At 50.2% G+C, this 22,133-nt stretch overlaps 29 non-coding genes across 29 annotated transcripts; all 29 read right to left on the bottom strand.

Annotated features, from left to right (window-relative positions):
* Positions 1-517: 517 nt before the first annotated feature.
* Trnak-uuu (transfer RNA lysine (anticodon UUU)) lies at positions 518-590 on the bottom strand. The gene has a single exon. It is a non-coding gene; the product is annotated as a tRNA-Lys (tRNA).
* Positions 591-1,127: 537 nt separating this feature from the next.
* On the bottom strand, positions 1,128-1,200 carry Trnaf-gaa (transfer RNA phenylalanine (anticodon GAA)). Its single transcript has one exon. It is a non-coding gene; the product is annotated as a tRNA-Phe (tRNA).
* Positions 1,201-1,779: 579 nt separating this feature from the next.
* Positions 1,780-1,861, bottom strand: Trnas-uga (transfer RNA serine (anticodon UGA)). The gene has a single exon. It is a non-coding gene; the product is annotated as a tRNA-Ser (tRNA).
* A 927-nt stretch (positions 1,862-2,788) lies between these two features.
* Trnak-uuu (transfer RNA lysine (anticodon UUU)) lies at positions 2,789-2,861 on the bottom strand. The gene has a single exon. It is a non-coding gene; the product is annotated as a tRNA-Lys (tRNA).
* A 537-nt stretch (positions 2,862-3,398) lies between these two features.
* On the bottom strand, positions 3,399-3,471 carry Trnaf-gaa (transfer RNA phenylalanine (anticodon GAA)). Its single transcript has one exon. It is a non-coding gene; the product is annotated as a tRNA-Phe (tRNA).
* Positions 3,472-4,050: 579 nt separating this feature from the next.
* Trnas-uga (transfer RNA serine (anticodon UGA)) lies at positions 4,051-4,132 on the bottom strand. The gene has a single exon. It is a non-coding gene; the product is annotated as a tRNA-Ser (tRNA).
* A 927-nt stretch (positions 4,133-5,059) lies between these two features.
* Trnak-uuu (transfer RNA lysine (anticodon UUU)) lies at positions 5,060-5,132 on the bottom strand. The gene has a single exon. It is a non-coding gene; the product is annotated as a tRNA-Lys (tRNA).
* A 537-nt stretch (positions 5,133-5,669) lies between these two features.
* On the bottom strand, positions 5,670-5,742 carry Trnaf-gaa (transfer RNA phenylalanine (anticodon GAA)). The gene has a single exon. It is a non-coding gene; the product is annotated as a tRNA-Phe (tRNA).
* Positions 5,743-6,321: 579 nt separating this feature from the next.
* On the bottom strand, positions 6,322-6,403 carry Trnas-uga (transfer RNA serine (anticodon UGA)). Its single transcript has one exon. It is a non-coding gene; the product is annotated as a tRNA-Ser (tRNA).
* A 927-nt stretch (positions 6,404-7,330) lies between these two features.
* Trnak-uuu (transfer RNA lysine (anticodon UUU)) lies at positions 7,331-7,403 on the bottom strand. The gene has a single exon. It is a non-coding gene; the product is annotated as a tRNA-Lys (tRNA).
* Positions 7,404-7,940: 537 nt separating this feature from the next.
* Trnaf-gaa (transfer RNA phenylalanine (anticodon GAA)) lies at positions 7,941-8,013 on the bottom strand. The gene has a single exon. It is a non-coding gene; the product is annotated as a tRNA-Phe (tRNA).
* A 579-nt stretch (positions 8,014-8,592) lies between these two features.
* On the bottom strand, positions 8,593-8,674 carry Trnas-uga (transfer RNA serine (anticodon UGA)). The gene has a single exon. It is a non-coding gene; the product is annotated as a tRNA-Ser (tRNA).
* Positions 8,675-9,601: 927 nt separating this feature from the next.
* Trnak-uuu (transfer RNA lysine (anticodon UUU)) lies at positions 9,602-9,674 on the bottom strand. Its single transcript has one exon. It is a non-coding gene; the product is annotated as a tRNA-Lys (tRNA).
* A 538-nt stretch (positions 9,675-10,212) lies between these two features.
* On the bottom strand, positions 10,213-10,285 carry Trnaf-gaa (transfer RNA phenylalanine (anticodon GAA)). Its single transcript has one exon. It is a non-coding gene; the product is annotated as a tRNA-Phe (tRNA).
* Positions 10,286-10,864: 579 nt separating this feature from the next.
* Positions 10,865-10,946, bottom strand: Trnas-uga (transfer RNA serine (anticodon UGA)). The gene has a single exon. It is a non-coding gene; the product is annotated as a tRNA-Ser (tRNA).
* A 927-nt stretch (positions 10,947-11,873) lies between these two features.
* Positions 11,874-11,946, bottom strand: Trnak-uuu (transfer RNA lysine (anticodon UUU)). Its single transcript has one exon. It is a non-coding gene; the product is annotated as a tRNA-Lys (tRNA).
* Positions 11,947-12,483: 537 nt separating this feature from the next.
* On the bottom strand, positions 12,484-12,556 carry Trnaf-gaa (transfer RNA phenylalanine (anticodon GAA)). The gene has a single exon. It is a non-coding gene; the product is annotated as a tRNA-Phe (tRNA).
* Positions 12,557-13,135: 579 nt separating this feature from the next.
* On the bottom strand, positions 13,136-13,217 carry Trnas-uga (transfer RNA serine (anticodon UGA)). Its single transcript has one exon. It is a non-coding gene; the product is annotated as a tRNA-Ser (tRNA).
* Positions 13,218-14,144: 927 nt separating this feature from the next.
* Positions 14,145-14,217, bottom strand: Trnak-uuu (transfer RNA lysine (anticodon UUU)). Its single transcript has one exon. It is a non-coding gene; the product is annotated as a tRNA-Lys (tRNA).
* Positions 14,218-14,754: 537 nt separating this feature from the next.
* On the bottom strand, positions 14,755-14,827 carry Trnaf-gaa (transfer RNA phenylalanine (anticodon GAA)). Its single transcript has one exon. It is a non-coding gene; the product is annotated as a tRNA-Phe (tRNA).
* Positions 14,828-15,406: 579 nt separating this feature from the next.
* Positions 15,407-15,488, bottom strand: Trnas-uga (transfer RNA serine (anticodon UGA)). The gene has a single exon. It is a non-coding gene; the product is annotated as a tRNA-Ser (tRNA).
* A 927-nt stretch (positions 15,489-16,415) lies between these two features.
* Positions 16,416-16,488, bottom strand: Trnak-uuu (transfer RNA lysine (anticodon UUU)). The gene has a single exon. It is a non-coding gene; the product is annotated as a tRNA-Lys (tRNA).
* A 537-nt stretch (positions 16,489-17,025) lies between these two features.
* Trnaf-gaa (transfer RNA phenylalanine (anticodon GAA)) lies at positions 17,026-17,098 on the bottom strand. Its single transcript has one exon. It is a non-coding gene; the product is annotated as a tRNA-Phe (tRNA).
* Positions 17,099-17,677: 579 nt separating this feature from the next.
* Trnas-uga (transfer RNA serine (anticodon UGA)) lies at positions 17,678-17,759 on the bottom strand. The gene has a single exon. It is a non-coding gene; the product is annotated as a tRNA-Ser (tRNA).
* A 927-nt stretch (positions 17,760-18,686) lies between these two features.
* On the bottom strand, positions 18,687-18,759 carry Trnak-uuu (transfer RNA lysine (anticodon UUU)). Its single transcript has one exon. It is a non-coding gene; the product is annotated as a tRNA-Lys (tRNA).
* A 537-nt stretch (positions 18,760-19,296) lies between these two features.
* Trnaf-gaa (transfer RNA phenylalanine (anticodon GAA)) lies at positions 19,297-19,369 on the bottom strand. Its single transcript has one exon. It is a non-coding gene; the product is annotated as a tRNA-Phe (tRNA).
* Positions 19,370-19,948: 579 nt separating this feature from the next.
* On the bottom strand, positions 19,949-20,030 carry Trnas-uga (transfer RNA serine (anticodon UGA)). Its single transcript has one exon. It is a non-coding gene; the product is annotated as a tRNA-Ser (tRNA).
* A 927-nt stretch (positions 20,031-20,957) lies between these two features.
* On the bottom strand, positions 20,958-21,030 carry Trnak-uuu (transfer RNA lysine (anticodon UUU)). The gene has a single exon. It is a non-coding gene; the product is annotated as a tRNA-Lys (tRNA).
* A 537-nt stretch (positions 21,031-21,567) lies between these two features.
* Trnaf-gaa (transfer RNA phenylalanine (anticodon GAA)) lies at positions 21,568-21,640 on the bottom strand. Its single transcript has one exon. It is a non-coding gene; the product is annotated as a tRNA-Phe (tRNA).
* Positions 21,641-22,133: the final 493 nt, after the last annotated feature.

The following is a 22,133-nucleotide window of genomic DNA, read 5'->3' as shown; positions in this document are numbered from 1 at the left end:
GCCGCACTCGACTGATTGAATTGCAATTCCTAAAAAGGAATGAACCTTCGCTCTGTCCAACAATTTCAAGCACGTGTGTGTACTCACGAACTCGGCGAAGGCGCGAGAAAATGACGGGGGCGCACTCGTGGGCCTGCGACGGCTTCCTGCAGTCACATCGTCAGTGCGAGGTGGACCGGTAGGCACAGGAAGCAGCGGCCGTCGTGAAACTCAGCATTCTTAAACGGAAATTTTCGTCTTGTTTAGAATGGCGTCATTGGTTTGCACGCTCATTCATGCGTGTGAAAGTATTTGCTGCTCTTTACGCAGAATCGCACGCAGCCGGCGGGATTCGAAACTACTTTCGAGTCAGACGCCTTAACCACTCGGCCACGGCTGCCCCGAACGCAGCGTTCTCCCGACACGTGCAAATTGAACCGTTTAAAGCACTGTGGTGTCAGAAAACGGCGTTGCTGCATTCTTTTCCGTAGTGTTTCCACCACTACCAGAGGAAACGCTACCAAATTATTAAAATTTCCGCCCGAACAGGGACTTGAACCCTGGACCCTTAGGTTAAAAGCCTAATGCTCTACCGACTGAGCTATCCGGGCTCACAATGCCTTATGAAACATCTCACGATGCACAACGACACATTGACTCATGTCCTTTACTGTTGTGCAATCGCTGCATGGAGCTGTTAGTAGTTAAACGTCGCCTGAATGCTGTCTGCAAACTTATCGCGCAAAGCTCGTAACAGACCATCGAACAATGTTGACACACGATGCAAAAACAAACTGCAGCAGTCGTTACGTCTCATACGTTGGAGTAGAGGATTTACGTGTTTTGTCGACACTCATCGGGCAATTGGAAAATTCACAAGCACTTCGAATGCAATGTTTCTCACGTTTTCGCTCATTTCACGGTTCCGCTGGAGACGTTCTTCACCTCCTGGCACAAAACAGGGAACGCAGTCGGTAGGACGTTTTTTTATTTTCTTACTTCTCAGAGAGTTGCCTACTGTGTTCCTCTTATGGCAAGCACTAGACAACCAGAACAGTTACAGAAGAGAGTCATGTCCGTTCTCGGCTCTAGTTACATTATCACAAAGTCAGAGCAATTCCATTGGCGTCGGCTGCAAAACGAAGCCGTGCCGAAACCCGGGATCGAACCAGGGACCTTTAGATCTTCAGTCTAACGCTCTCCCAACTGAGCTATTTCGGCTGACGTATAGCGCCCCTCTTTTGCACGTCTGCCCTGTTGTCAATTTCACAGTCATCTTCGTCTGAAAGAACACAGGGACGCCGAAAGGCGAACAGCAGATGCAGTAAAGTACCACACACATTTCTTCTGCTTCCATCGTCGTAACTAGCAAACATGTCGACTCGATTCATGTAATATTGACTTCGCTGATGCTAGAAAAGCTGTGCTATATCGATGCCACGTGCAACTAGTGTGCAGAGAACGAGGCAGAGGAAGGAGTGAGCCTCTCCAACGTGTGTGAGGCAGTATCTAGCAGATACACGCGGTAAAACGTTTGACTTGCGTTTGCTCATTAATTGCTACACGTCATCGTCTGCAAGCTAAAATAATCACATCTGCACTGCCCAGAGAGGCGACACTTGCACTGACACCTGGTGGACGGTTGTGAGACGAGGAGATGAGCTGTGGCTTCTGGGCACGACTGTAGCGCTGCACCCTGGAGCCAAGAACACTGCACCTTGCTGGCGGCCCACGTGTTTAGTAGTGACGCAACTGCTAGGATGCAGCTGAACGTCCATCTTCTGAGAGCGAGAAAATTTCCGCAGTCGGCAGGACTCGAACCTACGCTCCCAGAGGGAATCTGATTTCAAGTCAGACGCCTTAACCACTCGGCCACGACTGCACGTCTCAGAAGCGTCTCTCGACAACTGAAACTCCCACCTTTGCAAGCAATCTCATGGCAGAAGGCAGCATGGGCTCACTCTTTTCTGTAGTGATTCCACTGCCAGCACATTAGACGTTACGAAAGTGTATTAATTTTCGCCCCGACAGGGACTAGAACCCAGGACCCTTTGGTTGAAAACCTAACGCTCTACCGACTGAGCTATCCGCACCCACGCAAGAGCATTGTCATACAGCTGCGTCGTGTGCGAGTGATTCGCATGTCGTAATTGCTGGCTTGTGGCTCCAATGGCGACTTCACCGACTTCCCACTGACGCGCCGCTGACGCTAGTTTTCTGGCGTCTTAAGGGATGGACATACTTGCAAGTAGCTGCGAGATCATTGAAAAGAAACGCGGCGCCATTGCTTTTGCCGCACTCGACTGATTGAATTGCAATTCCTAAAAAGGAATGAACCTTCGCTCTGTCCAACAATTTCAAGCACGTGTGTGTACTCACGAACTCGGCGAAGGCGCGAGAAAATGACGGGGGCGCACTCGTGGGCCTGCGACGGCTTCCTGCAGTCACATCGTCAGTGCGAGGTGGACCGGTAGGCACAGGAAGCAGCGGCCGTCGTGAAACTCAGCATTCTTAAACGGAAATTTTCGTCTTGTTTAGAATGGCGTCATTGGTTTGCACGCTCATTCATGCGTGTGAAAGTATTTGCTGCTCTTTACGCAGAATCGCACGCAGCCGGCGGGATTCGAAACTACTTTCGAGTCAGACGCCTTAACCACTCGGCCACGGCTGCCCCGAACGCAGCGTTCTCCCGACACGTGCAAATTGAACCGTTTAAAGCACTGTGGTGTCAGAAAACGGCGTTGCTGCATTCTTTTCCGTAGTGTTTCCACCACTACCAGAGGAAACGCTACCAAATTATTAAAATTTCCGCCCGAACAGGGACTTGAACCCTGGACCCTTAGGTTAAAAGCCTAATGCTCTACCGACTGAGCTATCCGGGCTCACAATGCCTTATGAAACATCTCACGATGCACAACGACACATTGACTCATGTCCTTTACTGTTGTGCAATCGCTGCATGGAGCTGTTAGTAGTTAAACGTCGCCTGAATGCTGTCTGCAAACTTATCGCGCAAAGCTCGTAACAGACCATCGAACAATGTTGACACACGATGCAAAAACAAACTGCAGCAGTCGTTACGTCTCATACGTTGGAGTAGAGGATTTACGTGTTTTGTCGACACTCATCGGGCAATTGGAAAATTCACAAGCACTTCGAATGCAATGTTTCCCACATTTTCGCTCATTTCACGGTTCCGCTGGAGACGTTCTTCACCTCCTGGCACAAAACAGGGAACGCAGTCGGTAGGACGTTTTTTTATTTTCTTACTTCTCAGAGAGTTGCCTACTGTGTTCCTCTTATGGCAAGCACTAGACAACCAGAACAGTTACAGAAGAGAGTCATGTCCGTTCTCGGCTCTAGTTACATTATCACAAAGTCAGAGCAATTCCATTGGCGTCGGCTGCAAAACGAAGCCGTGCCGAAACCCGGGATCGAACCAGGGACCTTTAGATCTTCAGTCTAACGCTCTCCCAACTGAGCTATTTCGGCTGACGTATAGCGCCCCTCTTTTGCACGTCTGCCCCGTTGTCAATTTCACAGTCATCTTCGTCTGAAAGAACACAGGGACGCCGAAAGGCGAACAGCAGATGCAGTAAAGTACCACACACATTTCTTCTGCTTCCATCGTCGTAACTAGCAAACATGTCGACTCGATTCATGTAATATTGACTTCGCTGATGCTAGAAAAGCTGTGCTATATCGATGCCACGTGCAACTAGTGTGCAGAGAACGAGGCAGAGGAAGGAGTGAGCCTCTCCAACGTGTGTGAGGCAGTATCTAGCAGATACACGCGGTAAAACGTTTGACTTGCGTTTGCTCATTAATTGCTACACGTCATCGTCTGCAAGCTAAAATAATCACATCTGCACTGCCCAGAGAGGCGACACTTGCACTGACACCTGGTGGACGGTTGTGAGACGAGGAGATGAGCTGTGGCTTCTGGGCACGACTGTAGCGCTGCACCCTGGAGCCAAGAACACTGCACCTTGCTGGCGGCCCACGTGTTTAGTAGTGACGCAACTGCTAGGATGCAGCTGAACGTCCATCTTCTGAGAGCGAGAAAATTTCCGCAGTCGGCAGGACTCGAACCTACGCTCCCAGAGGGAATCTGATTTCAAGTCAGACGCCTTAACCACTCGGCCACGACTGCACGTCTCAGAAGCGTCTCTCGACAACTGAAACTCCCACCTTTGCAAGCAATCTCATGGCAGAAGGCAGCATGGGCTCACTCTTTTCTGTAGTGATTCCACTGCCAGCACATTAGACGTTACGAAAGTGTATTAATTTTCGCCCCGACAGGGACTAGAACCCAGGACCCTTTGGTTGAAAACCTAACGCTCTACCGACTGAGCTATCCGCACCCACGCACGAGCATTGTCATACAGCTGCGTCGTGTGCGAGTGATTCGCATGTCGTAATTGCTGGCTTGTGGCTCCAATGGCGACTTCACCGACTTCCCACTGACGCGCCGCTGACGCTAGTTTTCTGGCGTCTTAAGGGATGGACATACTTGCAAGTAGCTGCGAGATCATTGAAAAGAAACGCGGCGCCATTGCTTTTGCCGCACTCGACTGATTGAATTGCAATTCCTAAAAAGGAATGAACCTTCGCTCTGTCCAACAATTTCAAGCACGTGTGTGTACTCACGAACTCGGCGAAGGCGCGAGAAAATGACGGGGGCGCACTCGTGGGCCTGCGACGGCTTCCTGCAGTCACATCGTCAGTGCGAGGTGGACCGGTAGGCACAGGAAGCAGCGGCCGTCGTGAAACTCAGCATTCTTAAACGGAAATTTTCGTCTTGTTTAGAATGGCGTCATTGGTTTGCACGCTCATTCATGCGTGTGAAAGTATTTGCTGCTCTTTACGCAGAATCGCACGCAGCCGGCGGGATTCGAAACTACTTTCGAGTCAGACGCCTTAACCACTCGGCCACGGCTGCCCCGAACGCAGCGTTCTCCCGACACGTGCAAATTGAACCGTTTAAAGCACTGTGGTGTCAGAAAACGGCGTTGCTGCATTCTTTTCCGTAGTGTTTCCACCACTACCAGAGGAAACGCTACCAAATTATTAAAATTTCCGCCCGAACAGGGACTTGAACCCTGGACCCTTAGGTTAAAAGCCTAATGCTCTACCGACTGAGCTATCCGGGCTCACAATGCCTTATGAAACATCTCACGATGCACAACGACACATTGACTCATGTCCTTTACTGTTGTGCAATCGCTGCATGGAGCTGTTAGTAGTTAAACGTCGCCTGAATGCTGTCTGCAAACTTATCGCGCAAAGCTCGTAACAGACCATCGAACAATGTTGACACACGATGCAAAAACAAACTGCAGCAGTCGTTACGTCTCATACGTTGGAGTAGAGGATTTACGTGTTTTGTCGACACTCATCGGGCAATTGGAAAATTCACAAGCACTTCGAATGCAATGTTTCTCACGTTTTCGCTCATTTCACGGTTCCGCTGGAGACGTTCTTCACCTCCTGGCACAAAACAGGGAACGCAGTCGGTAGGACGTTTTTTTATTTTCTTACTTCTCAGAGAGTTGCCTACTGTGTTCCTCTTATGGCAAGCACTAGACAACCAGAACAGTTACAGAAGAGAGTCATGTCCGTTCTCGGCTCTAGTTACATTATCACAAAGTCAGAGCAATTCCATTGGCGTCGGCTGCAAAACGAAGCCGTGCCGAAACCCGGGATCGAACCAGGGACCTTTAGATCTTCAGTCTAACGCTCTCCCAACTGAGCTATTTCGGCTGACGTATAGCGCCCCTCTTTTGCACGTCTGCCCCGTTGTCAATTTCACAGTCATCTTCGTCTGAAAGAACACAGGGACGCCGAAAGGCGAACAGCAGATGCAGTAAAGTACCACACACATTTCTTCTGCTTCCATCGTCGTAACTAGCAAACATGTCGACTCGATTCATGTAATATTGACTTCGCTGATGCTAGAAAAGCTGTGCTATATCGATGCCACGTGCAACTAGTGTGCAGAGAACGAGGCAGAGGAAGGAGTGAGCCTCTCCAACGTGTGTGAGGCAGTATCTAGCAGATACACGCGGTAAAACGTTTGACTTGCGTTTGCTCATTAATTGCTACACGTCATCGTCTGCAAGCTAAAATAATCACATCTGCACTGCCCAGAGAGGCGACACTTGCACTGACACCTGGTGGACGGTTGTGAGACGAGGAGATGAGCTGTGGCTTCTGGGCACGACTGTAGCGCTGCACCCTGGAGCCAAGAACACTGCACCTTGCTGGCGGCCCACGTGTTTAGTAGTGACGCAACTGCTAGGATGCAGCTGAACGTCCATCTTCTGAGAGCGAGAAAATTTCCGCAGTCGGCAGGACTCGAACCTACGCTCCCAGAGGGAATCTGATTTCAAGTCAGACGCCTTAACCACTCGGCCACGACTGCACGTCTCAGAAGCGTCTCTCGACAACTGAAACTCCCACCTTTGCAAGCAATCTCATGGCAGAAGGCAGCATGGGCTCACTCTTTTCTGTAGTGATTCCACTGCCAGCACATTAGACGTTACGAAAGTGTATTAATTTTCGCCCCGACAGGGACTAGAACCCAGGACCCTTTGGTTGAAAACCTAACGCTCTACCGACTGAGCTATCCGCACCCACGCACGAGCATTGTCATACAGCTGCGTCGTGTGCGAGTGATTCGCATGTCGTAATTGCTGGCTTGTGGCTCCAATGGCGACTTCACCGACTTCCCACTGACGCGCCGCTGACGCTAGTTTTCTGGCGTCTTAAGGGATGGACATACTTGCAAGTAGCTGCGAGATCATTGAAAAGAAACGCGGCGCCATTGCTTTTGCCGCACTCGACTGATTGAATTGCAATTCCTAAAAAGGAATGAACCTTCGCTCTGTCCAACAATTTCAAGCACGTGTGTGTACTCACGAACTCGGCGAAGGCGCGAGAAAATGACGGGGGCGCACTCGTGGGCCTGCGACGGCTTCCTGCAGTCACATCGTCAGTGCGAGGTGGACCGGTAGGCACAGGAAGCAGCGGCCGTCGTGAAACTCAGCATTCTTAAACGGAAATTTTCGTCTTGTTTAGAATGGCGTCATTGGTTTGCACGCTCATTCATGCGTGTGAAAGTATTTGCTGCTCTTTACGCAGAATCGCACGCAGCCGGCGGGATTCGAAACTACTTTCGAGTCAGACGCCTTAACCACTCGGCCACGGCTGCCCCGAACGCAGCGTTCTCCCGACACGTGCAAATTGAACCGTTTAAAGCACTGTGGTGTCAGAAAACGGCGTTGCTGCATTCTTTTCCGTAGTGTTTCCACCACTACCAGAGGAAACGCTACCAAATTATTAAAATTTCCGCCCGAACAGGGACTTGAACCCTGGACCCTTAGGTTAAAAGCCTAATGCTCTACCGACTGAGCTATCCGGGCTCACAATGCCTTATGAAACATCTCACGATGCACAACGACACATTGACTCATGTCCTTTACTGTTGTGCAATCGCTGCATGGAGCTGTTAGTAGTTAAACGTCGCCTGAATGCTGTCTGCAAACTTATCGCGCAAAGCTCGTAACAGACCATCGAACAATGTTGACACACGATGCAAAAACAAACTGCAGCAGTCGTTACGTCTCATACGTTGGAGTAGAGGATTTACGTGTTTTGTCGACACTCATCGGGCAATTGGAAAATTCACAAGCACTTCGAATGCAATGTTTCTCACGTTTTCGCTCATTTCACGGTTCCGCTGGAGACGTTCTTCACCTCCTGGCACAAAACAGGGAACGCAGTCGGTAGGACGTTTTTTTATTTTCTTACTTCTCAGAGAGTTGCCTACTGTGTTCCTCTTATGGCAAGCACTAGACAACCAGAACAGTTACAGAAGAGAGTCATGTCCGTTCTCGGCTCTAGTTACATTATCACAAAGTCAGAGCAATTCCATTGGCGTCGGCTGCAAAACGAAGCCGTGCCGAAACCCGGGATCGAACCAGGGACCTTTAGATCTTCAGTCTAACGCTCTCCCAACTGAGCTATTTCGGCTGACGTATAGCGCCCCTCTTTTGCACGTCTGCCCCGTTGTCAATTTCACAGTCATCTTCGTCTGAAAGAACACAGGGACGCCGAAAGGCGAACAGCAGATGCAGTAAAGTACCACACACATTTCTTCTGCTTCCATCGTCGTAACTAGCAAACATGTCGACTCGATTCATGTAATATTGACTTCGCTGATGCTAGAAAAGCTGTGCTATATCGATGCCACGTGCAACTAGTGTGCAGAGAACGAGGCAGAGGAAGGAGTGAGCCTCTCCAACGTGTGTGAGGCAGTATCTAGCAGATACACGCGGTAAAACGTTTGACTTGCGTTTGCTCATTAATTGCTACACGTCATCGTCTGCAAGCTAAAATAATCACATCTGCACTGCCCAGAGAGGCGACACTTGCACTGACACCTGGTGGACGGTTGTGAGACGAGGAGATGAGCTGTGGCTTCTGGGCACGACTGTAGCGCTGCACCCTGGAGCCAAGAACACTGCACCTTGCTGGCGGCCCACGTGTTTAGTAGTGACGCAACTGCTAGGATGCAGCTGAACGTCCATCTTCTGAGAGCGAGAAAATTTCCGCAGTCGGCAGGACTCGAACCTACGCTCCCAGAGGGAATCTGATTTCAAGTCAGACGCCTTAACCACTCGGCCACGACTGCACGTCTCAGAAGCGTCTCTCGACAACTGAAACTCCCACCTTTGCAAGCAATCTCATGGCAGAAGGCAGCATGGGCTCACTCTTTTCTGTAGTGATTCCACTGCCAGCACATTAGACGTTACGAAAGTGTATTAATTTTCGCCCCGACAGGGACTAGAACCCAGGACCCTTTGGTTGAAAACCTAACGCTCTACCGACTGAGCTATCCGCACCCACGCACGAGCATTGTCATACAGCTGCGTCGTGTGCGAGTGATTCGCATGTCGTAATTGCTGGCTTGTGGCTCCAATGGCGACTTCACCGACTTCCCACTGACGCGCCGCTGACGCTAGTTTTCTGGCGTCTTAAGGGATGGACATACTTGCAAGTAGCTGCGAGATCATTGAAAAGAAACGCGGCGCCATTGCTTTTGCCGCACTCGACTGATTGAATTGCAATTCCTAAAAAGGAATGAACCTTCGCTCTGTCCAACAATTTCAAGCACGTGTGTGTACTCACGAACTCGGCGAAGGCGCGAGAAAATGACGGGGGCGCACTCGTGGGCCTGCGACGGCTTCCTGCAGTCACATCGTCAGTGCGAGGTGGACCGGTAGGCACAGGAAGCAGCGGCCGTCGTGAAACTCAGCATTCTTAAACGGAAATTTTCGTCTTGTTTAGAATGGCGTCATTGGTTTGCACGCTCATTCATGCGTGTGAAAGTATTTGCTGCTCTTTACGCAGAATCGCACGCAGCCGGCGGGATTCGAAACTACTTTCGAGTCAGACGCCTTAACCACTCGGCCACGGCTGCCCCGAACGCAGCGTTCTCCCGACACGTGCAAATTGAACCGTTTAAAGCACTGTGGTGTCAGAAAACGGCGTTGCTGCATTCTTTTCCGTAGTGTTTCCACCACTACCAGAGGAAACGCTACCAAATTATTAAAATTTCCGCCCGAACAGGGACTTGAACCCTGGACCCTTAGGTTAAAAGCCTAATGCTCTACCGACTGAGCTATCCGGGCTCACAATGCCTTATGAAACATCTCACGATGCACAACGACACATTGACTCATGTCCTTTACTGTTGTGCAATCGCTGCATGGAGCTGTTAGTAGTTAAACGTCGCCTGAATGCTGTCTGCAAACTTATCGCGCAAAGCTCGTAACAGACCATCGAACAATGTTGACACACGATGCAAAAACAAACTGCAGCAGTCGTTACGTCTCATACGTTGGAGTAGAGGATTTACGTGTTTTGTCGACACTCATCGGGCAATTGGAAAATTCACAAGCACTTCGAATGCAATGTTTCTCACGTTTTCGCTCATTTCACGGTTCCGCTGGAGACGTTCTTCACCTCCTGGCACAAAACAGGGAACGCAGTCGGTAGGACGTTTTTTTTATTTTCTTACTTCTCAGAGAGTTGCCTACTGTGTTCCTCTTATGGCAAGCACTAGACAACCAGAACAGTTACAGAAGAGAGTCATGTCCGTTCTCGGCTCTAGTTACATTATCACAAAGTCAGAGCAATTCCATTGGCGTCGGCTGCAAAACGAAGCCGTGCCGAAACCCGGGATCGAACCAGGGACCTTTAGATCTTCAGTCTAACGCTCTCCCAACTGAGCTATTTCGGCTGACGTATAGCGCCCCTCTTTTGCACGTCTGCCCCGTTGTCAATTTCACAGTCATCTTCGTCTGAAAGAACACAGGGACGCCGAAAGGCGAACAGCAGATGCAGTAAAGTACCACACACATTTCTTCTGCTTCCATCGTCGTAACTAGCAAACATGTCGACTCGATTCATGTAATATTGACTTCGCTGATGCTAGAAAAGCTGTGCTATATCGATGCCACGTGCAACTAGTGTGCAGAGAACGAGGCAGAGGAAGGAGTGAGCCTCTCCAACGTGTGTGAGGCAGTATCTAGCAGATACACGCGGTAAAACGTTTGACTTGCGTTTGCTCATTAATTGCTACACGTCATCGTCTGCAAGCTAAAATAATCACATCTGCACTGCCCAGAGAGGCGACACTTGCACTGACACCTGGTGGACGGTTGTGAGACGAGGAGATGAGCTGTGGCTTCTGGGCACGACTGTAGCGCTGCACCCTGGAGCCAAGAACACTGCACCTTGCTGGCGGCCCACGTGTTTAGTAGTGACGCAACTGCTAGGATGCAGCTGAACGTCCATCTTCTGAGAGCGAGAAAATTTCCGCAGTCGGCAGGACTCGAACCTACGCTCCCAGAGGGAATCTGATTTCAAGTCAGACGCCTTAACCACTCGGCCACGACTGCACGTCTCAGAAGCGTCTCTCGACAACTGAAACTCCCACCTTTGCAAGCAATCTCATGGCAGAAGGCAGCATGGGCTCACTCTTTTCTGTAGTGATTCCACTGCCAGCACATTAGACGTTACGAAAGTGTATTAATTTTCGCCCCGACAGGGACTAGAACCCAGGACCCTTTGGTTGAAAACCTAACGCTCTACCGACTGAGCTATCCGCACCCACGCACGAGCATTGTCATACAGCTGCGTCGTGTGCGAGTGATTCGCATGTCGTAATTGCTGGCTTGTGGCTCCAATGGCGACTTCACCGACTTCCCACTGACGCGCCGCTGACGCTAGTTTTCTGGCGTCTTAAGGGATGGACATACTTGCAAGTAGCTGCGAGATCATTGAAAAGAAACGCGGCGCCATTGCTTTTGCCGCACTCGACTGATTGAATTGCAATTCCTAAAAAGGAATGAACCTTCGCTCTGTCCAACAATTTCAAGCACGTGTGTGTACTCACGAACTCGGCGAAGGCGCGAGAAAATGACGGGGGCGCACTCGTGGGCCTGCGACGGCTTCCTGCAGTCACATCGTCAGTGCGAGGTGGACCGGTAGGCACAGGAAGCAGCGGCCGTCGTGAAACTCAGCATTCTTAAACGGAAATTTTCGTCTTGTTTAGAATGGCGTCATTGGTTTGCACGCTCATTCATGCGTGTGAAAGTATTTGCTGCTCTTTACGCAGAATCGCACGCAGCCGGCGGGATTCGAAACTACTTTCGAGTCAGACGCCTTAACCACTCGGCCACGGCTGCCCCGAACGCAGCGTTCTCCCGACACGTGCAAATTGAACCGTTTAAAGCACTGTGGTGTCAGAAAACGGCGTTGCTGCATTCTTTTCCGTAGTGTTTGCACCACTACCAGAGGAAACGCTACCAAATTATTAAAATTTCCGCCTGAACAGGGACTTGAACCCTGGACCCTTAGGTTAAAAGCCTAATGCTCTACCGACTGAGCTATCCGGGCTCACAACGCCTTATGAAACATCTCACGATGCACAACGACACATTGACTCATGTCCTTTACTGTTGTGCAATCGCTGCATGGAGCTGTTAGTAGTTAAACGTCGCCTGAATGCTGTCTGCAAACTTATCGCGCAAAGCTCGTAACAGACCATCGAACAATGTTGACACACGATGCAAAAACAAACTGCAGCAGTCGTTACGTCTCATACGTTGGAGTAGAGGATTTACGTGTTTTGTCGACACTCATCGGGCAATTGGAAAATTCACAAGCACTTCGAATGCAATGTTTCTCACGTTTTCGCTCATTTCACGGTTCCGCTGGAGACGTTCTTCACCTCCTGGCACAAAACAGGGAACGCAGTCGGTAGGACGTTTTTTTATTTTCTTACTTCTCAGAGAGTTGCCTACTGTGTTCCTCTTATGGCAAGCACTAGACAACCAGAACAGTTACAGAAGAGAGTCATGTCCGTTCTCGGCTCTAGTTACATTATCACAAAGTCAGAGCAATTCCATTGGCGTCGGCTGCAAAACGAAGCCGTGCCGAAACCCGGGATCGAACCAGGGACCTTTAGATCTTCAGTCTAACGCTCTCCCAACTGAGCTATTTCGGCTGACGTATAGCGCCCCTCTTTTGCACGTCTGCCCTGTTGTCAATTTCACAGTCATCTTCGTCTGAAAGAACACAGGGACGCCGAAAGGCGAACAGCAGATGCAGTAAAGTACCACACACATTTCTTCTGCTTCCATCGTCGTAACTAGCAAACATGTCGACTCGATTCATGTAATATTGACTTCGCTGATGCTAGAAAAGCTGTGCTATATCGATGCCACGTGCAACTAGTGTGCAGAGAACGAGGCAGAGGAAGGAGTGAGCCTCTCCAACGTGTGTGAGGCAGTATCTAGCAGATACACGCGGTAAAACGTTTGACTTGCGTTTGCTCATTAATTGCTACACGTCATCGTCTGCAAGCTAAAATAATCACATCTGCACTGCCCAGAGAGGCGACACTTGCACTGACACCTGGTGGACGGTTGTGAGACGAGGAGATGAGCTGTGGCTTCTGGGCACGACTGTAGCGCTGCACCCTGGAGCCAAGAACACTGCACCTTGCTGGCGGCCCACGTGTTTAGTAGTGACGCAACTGCTAGGATGCAGCTGAACGTCCATCTTCTGAGAGCGAGAAAATTTCCGCAGTCGGCAGGACTCGAACCTACGCTCCCAGAGGGAATCTGATTTCAAGTCAGACGCCTTAACCACTCGGCCACGACTGCACGTCTCAGAAGCGTCTCTCGACAACTGAAACTCCCACCTTTGCAAGCAATCTCATGGCAGAAGGCAGCATGGGCTCACTCTTTTCTGTAGTGATTCCACTGCCAGCACATTAGACGTTACGAAAGTGTATTAATTCTCGCCCCGACAGGGACTAGATCCCAGGACCCTTTGGTTGAAAACCTAACGCTCTACCGACTGAGCTATCCGCACCCACGCACGAGCATTGTCATACAGCTGCGTCGTGTGCGAGTGATTCGCATGTCGTAATTGCTGGCTTGTGGCTCCAATGGCGACTTCACCGACTTCCCACTGACGCGCCGCTGACGCTAGTTTTCTGGCGTCTTAAGGGATGGACATACTTGCAAGTAGCTGCGAGATCATTGAAAAGAAACGCGGCGCCATTGCTTTTGCCGCACTCGACTGATTGAATTGCAATTCCTAAAAAGGAATGAACCTTCGCTCTGTCCAACAATTTCAAGCACGTGTGTGTACTCACGAACTCGGCGAAGGCGCGAGAAAATGACGGGGGCGCACTCGTGGGCCTGCGACGGCTTCCTGCAGTCACATCGTCAGTGCGAGGTGGACCGGTAGGCACAGGAAGCAGCGGCCGTCGTGAAACTCAGCATTCTTAAACGGAAATTTTCGTCTTGTTTAGAATGGCGTCATTGGTTTGCACGCTCATTCATGCGTGTGAAAGTATTTGCTGCTCTTTACGCAGAATCGCACGCAGCCGGCGGGATTCGAAACTACTTTCGAGTCAGACGCCTTAACCACTCGGCCACGGCTGCCCCGAACGCAGCGTTCTCCCGACACGTGCAAATTGAACCGTTTAAAGCACTGTGGTGTCAGAAAACGGCGTTGCTGCATTCTTTTCCGTAGTGTTTCCACCACTACCAGAGGAAACGCTACCAAATTATTAAAATTTCCGCCCGAACAGGGACTTGAACCCTGGACCCTTAGGTTAAAAGCCTAATGCTCTACCGACTGAGCTATCCGGGCTCACAATGCCTTATGAAACATCTCACGATGCACAACGACACATTGACTCATGTCCTTTACTGTTGTGCAATCGCTGCATGGAGCTGTTAGTAGTTAAACGTCGCCTGAATGCTGTCTGCAAACTTATCGCGCAAAGCTCGTAACAGACCATCGAACAATGTTGACACACGATGCAAAAACAAACTGCAGCAGTCGTTACGTCTCATACGTTGGAGTAGAGGATTTACGTGTTTTGTCGACACTCATCGGGCAATTGGAAAATTCACAAGCACTTCGAATGCAATGTTTCTCACGTTTTCGCTCATTTCACGGTTCCGCTGGAGACGTTCTTCACCTCCTGGCACAAAACAGGGAACGCAGTCGGTAGGACGTTTTTTTATTTTCTTACTTCTCAGAGAGTTGCCTACTGTGTTCCTCTTATGGCAAGCACTAGACAACCAGAACAGTTACAGAAGAGAGTCATGTCCGTTCTCGGCTCTAGTTACATTATTACAAAGTCAGAGCAATTCCATTGGCGTCGGCTGCAAAACGAAGCCGTGCCGAAACCCGGGATCGAACCAGGGACCTTTAGATCTTCAGTCTAACGCTCTCCCAACTGAGCTATTTCGGCTGGCGTATAGCGCCCCTCTTTTGCACGTCTGCCCCGTTGTCAATTTCACAGTCATCTTCGTCTGAAAGAACACAGGGACGCCGAAAGGCGAACAGCAGATGCAGTAAAGTACCACACACATTTCTTCTGCTTCCATCGTCGTAACTAGCAAACATGTCGACTCGATTCATGTAATATTGACTTCGCTGATGCTAGAAAAGCTGTGCTATATCGATGCCACGTGCAACTAGTGTGCAGAGAACGAGGCAGAGGAAGGAGTGAGCCTCTCCAACGTGTGTGAGGCAGTATCTAGCAGATACACGCGGTAAAACGTTTGACTTGCGTTTGCTCATTAATTGCTACACGTCATCGTCTGCAAGCTAAAATAATCACATCTGCACTGCCCAGAGAGGCGACACTTGCACTGACACCTGGTGGACGGTTGTGAGACGAGGAGATGAGCTGTGGCTTCTGGGCACGACTGTAGCGCTGCACCCTGGAGCCAAGAACACTGCACCTTGCTGGCGGCCCACGTGTTTAGTAGTGACGCAACTGCTAGGATGCAGCTGAACGTCCATCTTCTGAGAGCGAGAAAATTTCCGCAGTCGGCAGGACTCGAACCTACGCTCCCAGAGGGAATCTGATTTCAAGTCAGACGCCTTAACCACTCGGCCACGACTGCACGTCTCAGAAGCGTCTCTCGACAACTGAAACTCCCACCTTTGCAAGCAATCTCATGGCAGAAGGCAGCATGGGCTCACTCTTTTCTGTAGTGATTCCACTGCCAGCACATTAGACGTTACGAAAGTGTATTAATTCTCGCCCCGACAGGGACTAGATCCCAGGACCCTTTGGTTGAAAACCTAACGCTCTACCGACTGAGCTATCCGCACCCACGCACGAGCATTGTCATACAGCTGCGTCGTGTGCGAGTGATTCGCATGTCGTAATTGCTGGCTTGTGGCTCCAATGGCGACTTCACCGACTTCCCACTGACGCGCCGCTGACGCTAGTTTTCTGGCGTCTTAAGGGATGGACATACTTGCAAGTAGCTGCGAGATCATTGAAAAGAAACGCGGCGCCATTGCTTTTGCCGCACTCGACTGATTGAATTGCAATTCCTAAAAAGGAATGAACCTTCGCTCTGTCCAACAATTTCAAGCACGTGTGTGTACTCACGAACTCGGCGAAGGCGCGAGAAAATGACGGGGGCGCACTCGTGGGCCTGCGACGGCTTCCTGCAGTCACATCGTCAGTGCGAGGTGGACCGGTAGGCACAGGAAGCAGCGGCCGTCGTGAAACTCAGCATTCTTAAACGGAAATTTTCGTCTTGTTTAGAATGGCGTCATTGGTTTGCACGCTCATTCATGCGTGTGAAAGTATTTGCTGCTCTTTACGCAGAATCGCACGCAGCCGGCGGGATTCGAAACTACTTTCGAGTCAGACGCCTTAACCACTCGGCCACGGCTGCCCCGAACGCAGCGTTCTCCCGACACGTGCAAATTGAACCGTTTAAAGCACTGTGGTGTCAGAAAACGGCGTTGCTGCATTCTTTTCCGTAGTGTTTCCACCACTACCAGAGGAAACGCTACCAAATTATTAAAATTTCCGCCCGAACAGGGACTTGAACCCTGGACCCTTAGGTTAAAAGCCTAATGCTCTACCGACTGAGCTATCCGGGCTCACAATGCCTTATGAAACATCTCACGATGCACAACGACACATTGACTCATGTCCTTTACTGTTGTGCAATCGCTGCATGGAGCTGTTAGTAGTTAAACGTCGCCTGAATGCTGTCTGCAAACTTATCGCGCAAAGCTCGTAACAGACCATCGAACAATGTTGACACACGATGCAAAAACAAACTGCAGCAGTCGTTACGTCTCATACGTTGGAGTAGAGGATTTACGTGTTTTGTCGACACTCATCGGGCAATTGGAAAATTCACAAGCACTTCGAATGCAATGTTTCTCACGTTTTCGCTCATTTCACGGTTCCGCTGGAGACGTTCTTCACCTCCTGGCACAAAACAGGGAACACAGTCGGTAGGACGTTTTTTTATTTTCTTACTTCTCAGAGAGTTGCCTACTGTGTTCCTCTTATGGCAAGCACTAGACAACCAGAACAGTTACAGAAGAGAGTCATGTCCGTTCTCGGCTCTAGTTACATTATCACAAAGTCAGAGCAATTCCATTGGCGTCGGCTGCAAAACGAAGCCGTGCCGAAACCCGGGATCGAAACAGGGACCTTTAGATCTTCAGTCTAACGCTCTCCCAACTGAGCTATTTCGGCTGACGTATAGCGCCCCTCTTTTGCACGTCTGCCCCGTTGTCAATTTCACAGTCATCTTCGTCTGAAAGAACACAGGGACGCCGAAAGGCGAACAGCAGATGCAGTAAAGTACCACACACATTTCTTCTGCTTCCATCGTCGTAACTAGCAAACATGTCGACTCGATTCATGTAATATTGACTTCGCTGATGCTAGAAAAGCTGTGCTATATCGATGCCACGTGCAACTAGTGTGCAGAGAACGAGGCAGAGGAAGGAGTGAGCCTCTCCAACGTGTGTGAGGCAGTATCTAGCAGATACACGCGGTAAAACGTTTGACTTGCGTTTGCTCATTAATTGCTACACGTCATCGTCTGCAAGCTAAAATAATCACATCTGCACTGCCCAGAGAGGCGACACTTGCACTGACACCTGGTGGACGGTTGTGAGACGAGGAGATGAGCTGTGGCTTCTGGGCACGACTGTAGCGCTGCACCCTGGAGCCAAGAACACTGCACCTTGCTGGCGGCCCACGTGTTTAGTAGTGACGCAACTGCTAGGATGCAGCTGAACGTCCATCTTCTGAGAGCGAGAAAATTTCCGCAGTCGGCAGGACTCGAACCTACGCTCCCAGAGGGAATCTGATTTCAATTCAGACGCCTTAACCACTCGGCCACGACTGCACGTCTCAGAAGCGTCTCTCGACAACTGAAACTCCCACCTTTGCAAGCAATCTCATGGCAGAAGGCAGCATGGGCTCACTCTTTTCTGTAGTGATTCCACTGCCAGCACATTAGACGTTACGAAAGTGTATTAATTCTCGCCCCGACAGGGACTAGAACCCAGGACCCTTTGGTTGAAAACCTAACGCTCTACCGACTGAGCTATCCGCACCCACGCACGAGCATTGTCATACAGCTGCGTCGTGTGCGAGTGATTCGCATGTCGTAATTGCTGGCTTGTGGCTCCAATGGCGACTTCACCGACTTCCCACTGACGCGCCGCTGACGCTAGTTTTCTGGCGTCTTAAGGGATGGACATACTTGCAAGTAGCTGCGAGATCATTGAAAAGAAACGCGGCGCCATTGCTTTTGCCGCACTCGACTGATTGAATTGCAATTCCTAAAAAGGAATGAACCTTCGCTCTGTCCAACAATTTCAAGCACGTGTGTGTACTCACGAACTCGGCGAAGGCGCGAGAAAATGACGGGGGCGCACTCGTGGGCCTGCGACGGCTTCCTGCAGTCACATCGTCAGTGCGAGGTGGACCGGTAGGCACAGGAAGCAGCGGCCGTCGTGAAACTCAGCATTCTTAAACGGAAATTTTCGTCTTGTTTAGAATGGCGTCATTGGTTTGCACGCTCATTCATGCGTGTGAAAGTATTTGCTGCTCTTTACGCAGAATCGCACGCAGCCGGCGGGATTCGAAACTACTTTCGAGTCAGACGCCTTAACCACTCGGCCACGGCTGCCCCGAACGCAGCGTTCTCCCGACACGTGCAAATTGAACCGTTTAAAGCACTGTGGTGTCAGAAAACGGCGTTGCTGCATTCTTTTCCGTAGTGTTTCCACCACTACCAGAGGAAACGCTACCAAATTATTAAAATTTCCGCCCGAACAGGGACTTGAACCCTGGACCCTTAGGTTAAAAGCCTAATGCTCTACCGACTGAGCTATCCAGGCTCACAATGCCTTATGAAACATCTCACGATGCACAACGACACATTGACTCATGTCCTTTACTGTTGTGCAATCGCTGCATGGAGCTGTTAGTAGTTAAACGTCGCCTGAATGCTGTCTGCAAACTTATCGCGCAAAGCTCGTAACAGACCATCGAACAATGTTGACACACGATGCAAAAACAAACTGCAGCAGTCGTTACGTCTCATACGTTGGAGTAGAGGATTTACGTGTTTTGTCGACACTCATCGGGCAATTGGAAAATTCACAAGCACTTCGAATGCAATGTTTCTCACGTTTTCGCTCATTTCACGGTTCCGCTGGAGACGTTCTTCACCTCCTGGCACAAAACAGGGAACGCAGTCGGTAGGACGTTTTTTTATTTTCTTACTTCTCAGAGAGTTGCCTACTGTGTTCCTCTTATGGCAAGCACTAGACAACCAGAACAGTTACAGAAGAGAGTCATGTCCGTTCTCGGCTCTAGTTACATTATCACAAAGTCAGAGCAATTCCATTGGCGTCGGCTGCAAAACGAAGCCGTGCCGAAACCCGGGATCGAAACAGGGACCTTTAGATCTTCAGTCTAACGCTCTCCCAACTGAGCTATTTCGGCTGACGTATAGCGCCCCTCTTTTGCACGTCTGCCCCGTTGTCAATTTCACAGTCATCTTCGTCTGAAAGAACACAGGGACGCCGAAAGGCGAACAGCAGATGCAGTAAAGTACCACACACATTTCTTCTGCTTCCATCGTCGTAACTAGCAAACATGTCGACTCGATTCATGTAATATTGACTTCGCTGATGCTAGAAAAGCTGTGCTATATCGATGCCACGTGCAACTAGTGTGCAGAGAACGAGGCAGAGGAAGGAGTGAGCCTCTCCAACGTGTGTGAGGCAGTATCTAGCAGATACACGCGGTAAAACGTTTGACTTGCGTTTGCTCATTAATTGCTACACGTCATCGTCTGCAAGCTAAAATAATCACATCTGCACTGCCCAGAGAGGCGACACTTGCACTGACACCTGGTGGACGGTTGTGAGACGAGGAGATGAGCTGTGGCTTCTGGGCACGACTGTAGCGCTGCACCCTGGAGCCAAGAACACTGCACCTTGCTGGCGGCCCACGTGTTTAGTAGTGACGCAACTGCTAGGATGCAGCTGAACGTCCATCTTCTGAGAGCGAGAAAATTTCCGCAGTCGGCAGGACTCGAACCTACGCTCCCAGAGGGAATCTGATTTCAAGTCAGACGCCTTAACCACTCGGCCACGACTGCACGTCTCAGAAGCGTCTCTCGACAACTGAAACTCCCACCTTTGCAAGCAATCTCATGGCAGAAGGCAGCATGGGCTCACTCTTTTCTGTAGTGATTCCACTGCCAGCACATTAGACGTTACGAAAGTGTATTAATTCTCGCCCCGACAGGGACTAGAACCCAGGACCCTTTGGTTGAAAACCTAACGCTCTACCGACTGAGCTATCCGCACCCACGCACGAGCATTGTCATACAGCTGCGTCGTGTGCGAGTGATTCGCATGTCGTAATTGCTGGCTTGTGGCTCCAATGGCGACTTCACCGACTTCCCACTGACGCGCCGCTGACGCTAGTTTTCTGGCGTCTTAAGGGATGGACATACTTGCAAGTAGCTGCGAGATCATTGAAAAGAAACGCGGCGCCATTGCTTTTGCCGCACTCGACTGATTGAATTGCAATTCCTAAAAAGGAATGAACCTTCGCTCTGTCCAACAATTTCAAGCACGTGTGTGTACTCACGAACTCGGCGAAGGCGCGAGAAAATGACGGGGGCGCACTCGTGGGCCTGCGACGGCTTCCTGCAGTCACATCGTCAGTGCGAGGTGGACCGGTAGGCACAGGAAGCAGCGGCCGTCGTGAAACTCAGCATTCTTAAACGGAAATTTTCGTCTTGTTTAGAATGGCGTCATTGGTTTGCACGCTCATTCATGCGTGTGAAAGTATTTGCTGCTCTTTACGCAGAATCGCACGCAGCCGGCGGGATTCGAAACTACTTTCGAGTCAGACGCCTTAACCACTCGGCCACGGCTGCCCCGAACGCAGCGTTCTCCCGACACGTGCAAATTGAACCGTTTAAAGCACTGTGGTGTCAGAAAACGGCGTTGCTGCATTCTTTTCCGTAGTGTTTCCACCACTACCAGAGGAAACGCTACCAAATTATTAAAATTTCCGCCTGAACAGGGACTTGAACCCTGGACCCTTAGGTTAAAAGCCTAATGCTCTACCGACTGAGCTATCCGGGCTCACAACGCCTTATGAAACATCTCACGATGCACAACGACACATTGACTCATGTCCTTTACTGTTGTGCAATCGCTGCATGGAGCTGTTAGTAGTTAAACGTCGCCTGAATGCTGTCTGCAAACTTATCGCGCAAAGCTCGTAACAGACCATCGAACAATGTTGACACACGATGCAAAAACAAACTGCAGCAGTCGTTACGTCTCATACGTTGGAGTAGAGGATTTACGTGTTTTGTCGACACTCATCGGGCAATTGGAAAATTCACAAGCACTTCGAATGCAATGTTTCTCACGTTTTCGCTCATTTCACGGTTCCGCTGGAGACGTTCTTCACCTCCTGGCACAAAACAGGGAACGCAGTCGGTAGGACGTTTTTTTATTTTCTTACTTCTCAGAGAGTTGCCTACTGTGTTCCTCTTATGGCAAGCACTAGACAACCAGAACAGTTACAGAAGAGAGTCATGTCCGTTCTCGGCTCTAGTTACATTATCACAAAGTCAGAGCAATTCCATTGGCGTCGGCTGCAAAACGAAGCCGTGCCGAAACCCGGGATCGAACCAGGGACCTTTAGATCTTCAGTCTAACGCTCTCCCAACTGAGCTATTTCGGCTGACGTATAGCGCCCCTCTTTTGCACGTCTGCCCTGTTGTCAATTTCACAGTCATCTTCGTCTGAAAGAACACAGGGACGCCGAAAGGCGAACAGCAGATGCAGTAAAGTACCACACACATTTCTTCTGCTTCCATCGTCGTAACTAGCAAACATGTCGACTCGATTCATGTAATATTGACTTCGCTGATGCTAGAAAAGCTGTGCTATATCGATGCCACGTGCAACTAGTGTGCAGAGAACGAGGCAGAGGAAGGAGTGAGCCTCTCCAACGTGTGTGAGGCAGTATCTAGCAGATACACGCGGTAAAACGTTTGACTTGCGTTTGCTCATTAATTGCTACACGTCATCGTCTGCAAGCTAAAATAATCACATCTGCACTGCCCAGAGAGGCGACACTTGCACTGACACCTGGTGGACGGTTGTGAGACGAGGAGATGAGCTGTGGCTTCTGGGCACGACTGTAGCGCTGCACCCTGGAGCCAAGAACACTG

The sequence above is a fragment of the Schistocerca gregaria genome, unplaced genomic scaffold (assembly GCF_023897955.1).
Source record: "Schistocerca gregaria isolate iqSchGreg1 unplaced genomic scaffold, iqSchGreg1.2 ptg000445l, whole genome shotgun sequence".
NCBI lineage: Eukaryota > Metazoa > Arthropoda > Insecta > Orthoptera > Acrididae > Schistocerca > Schistocerca gregaria.
This window is presented reverse-complemented; position numbering and strand designations above follow the sequence as displayed.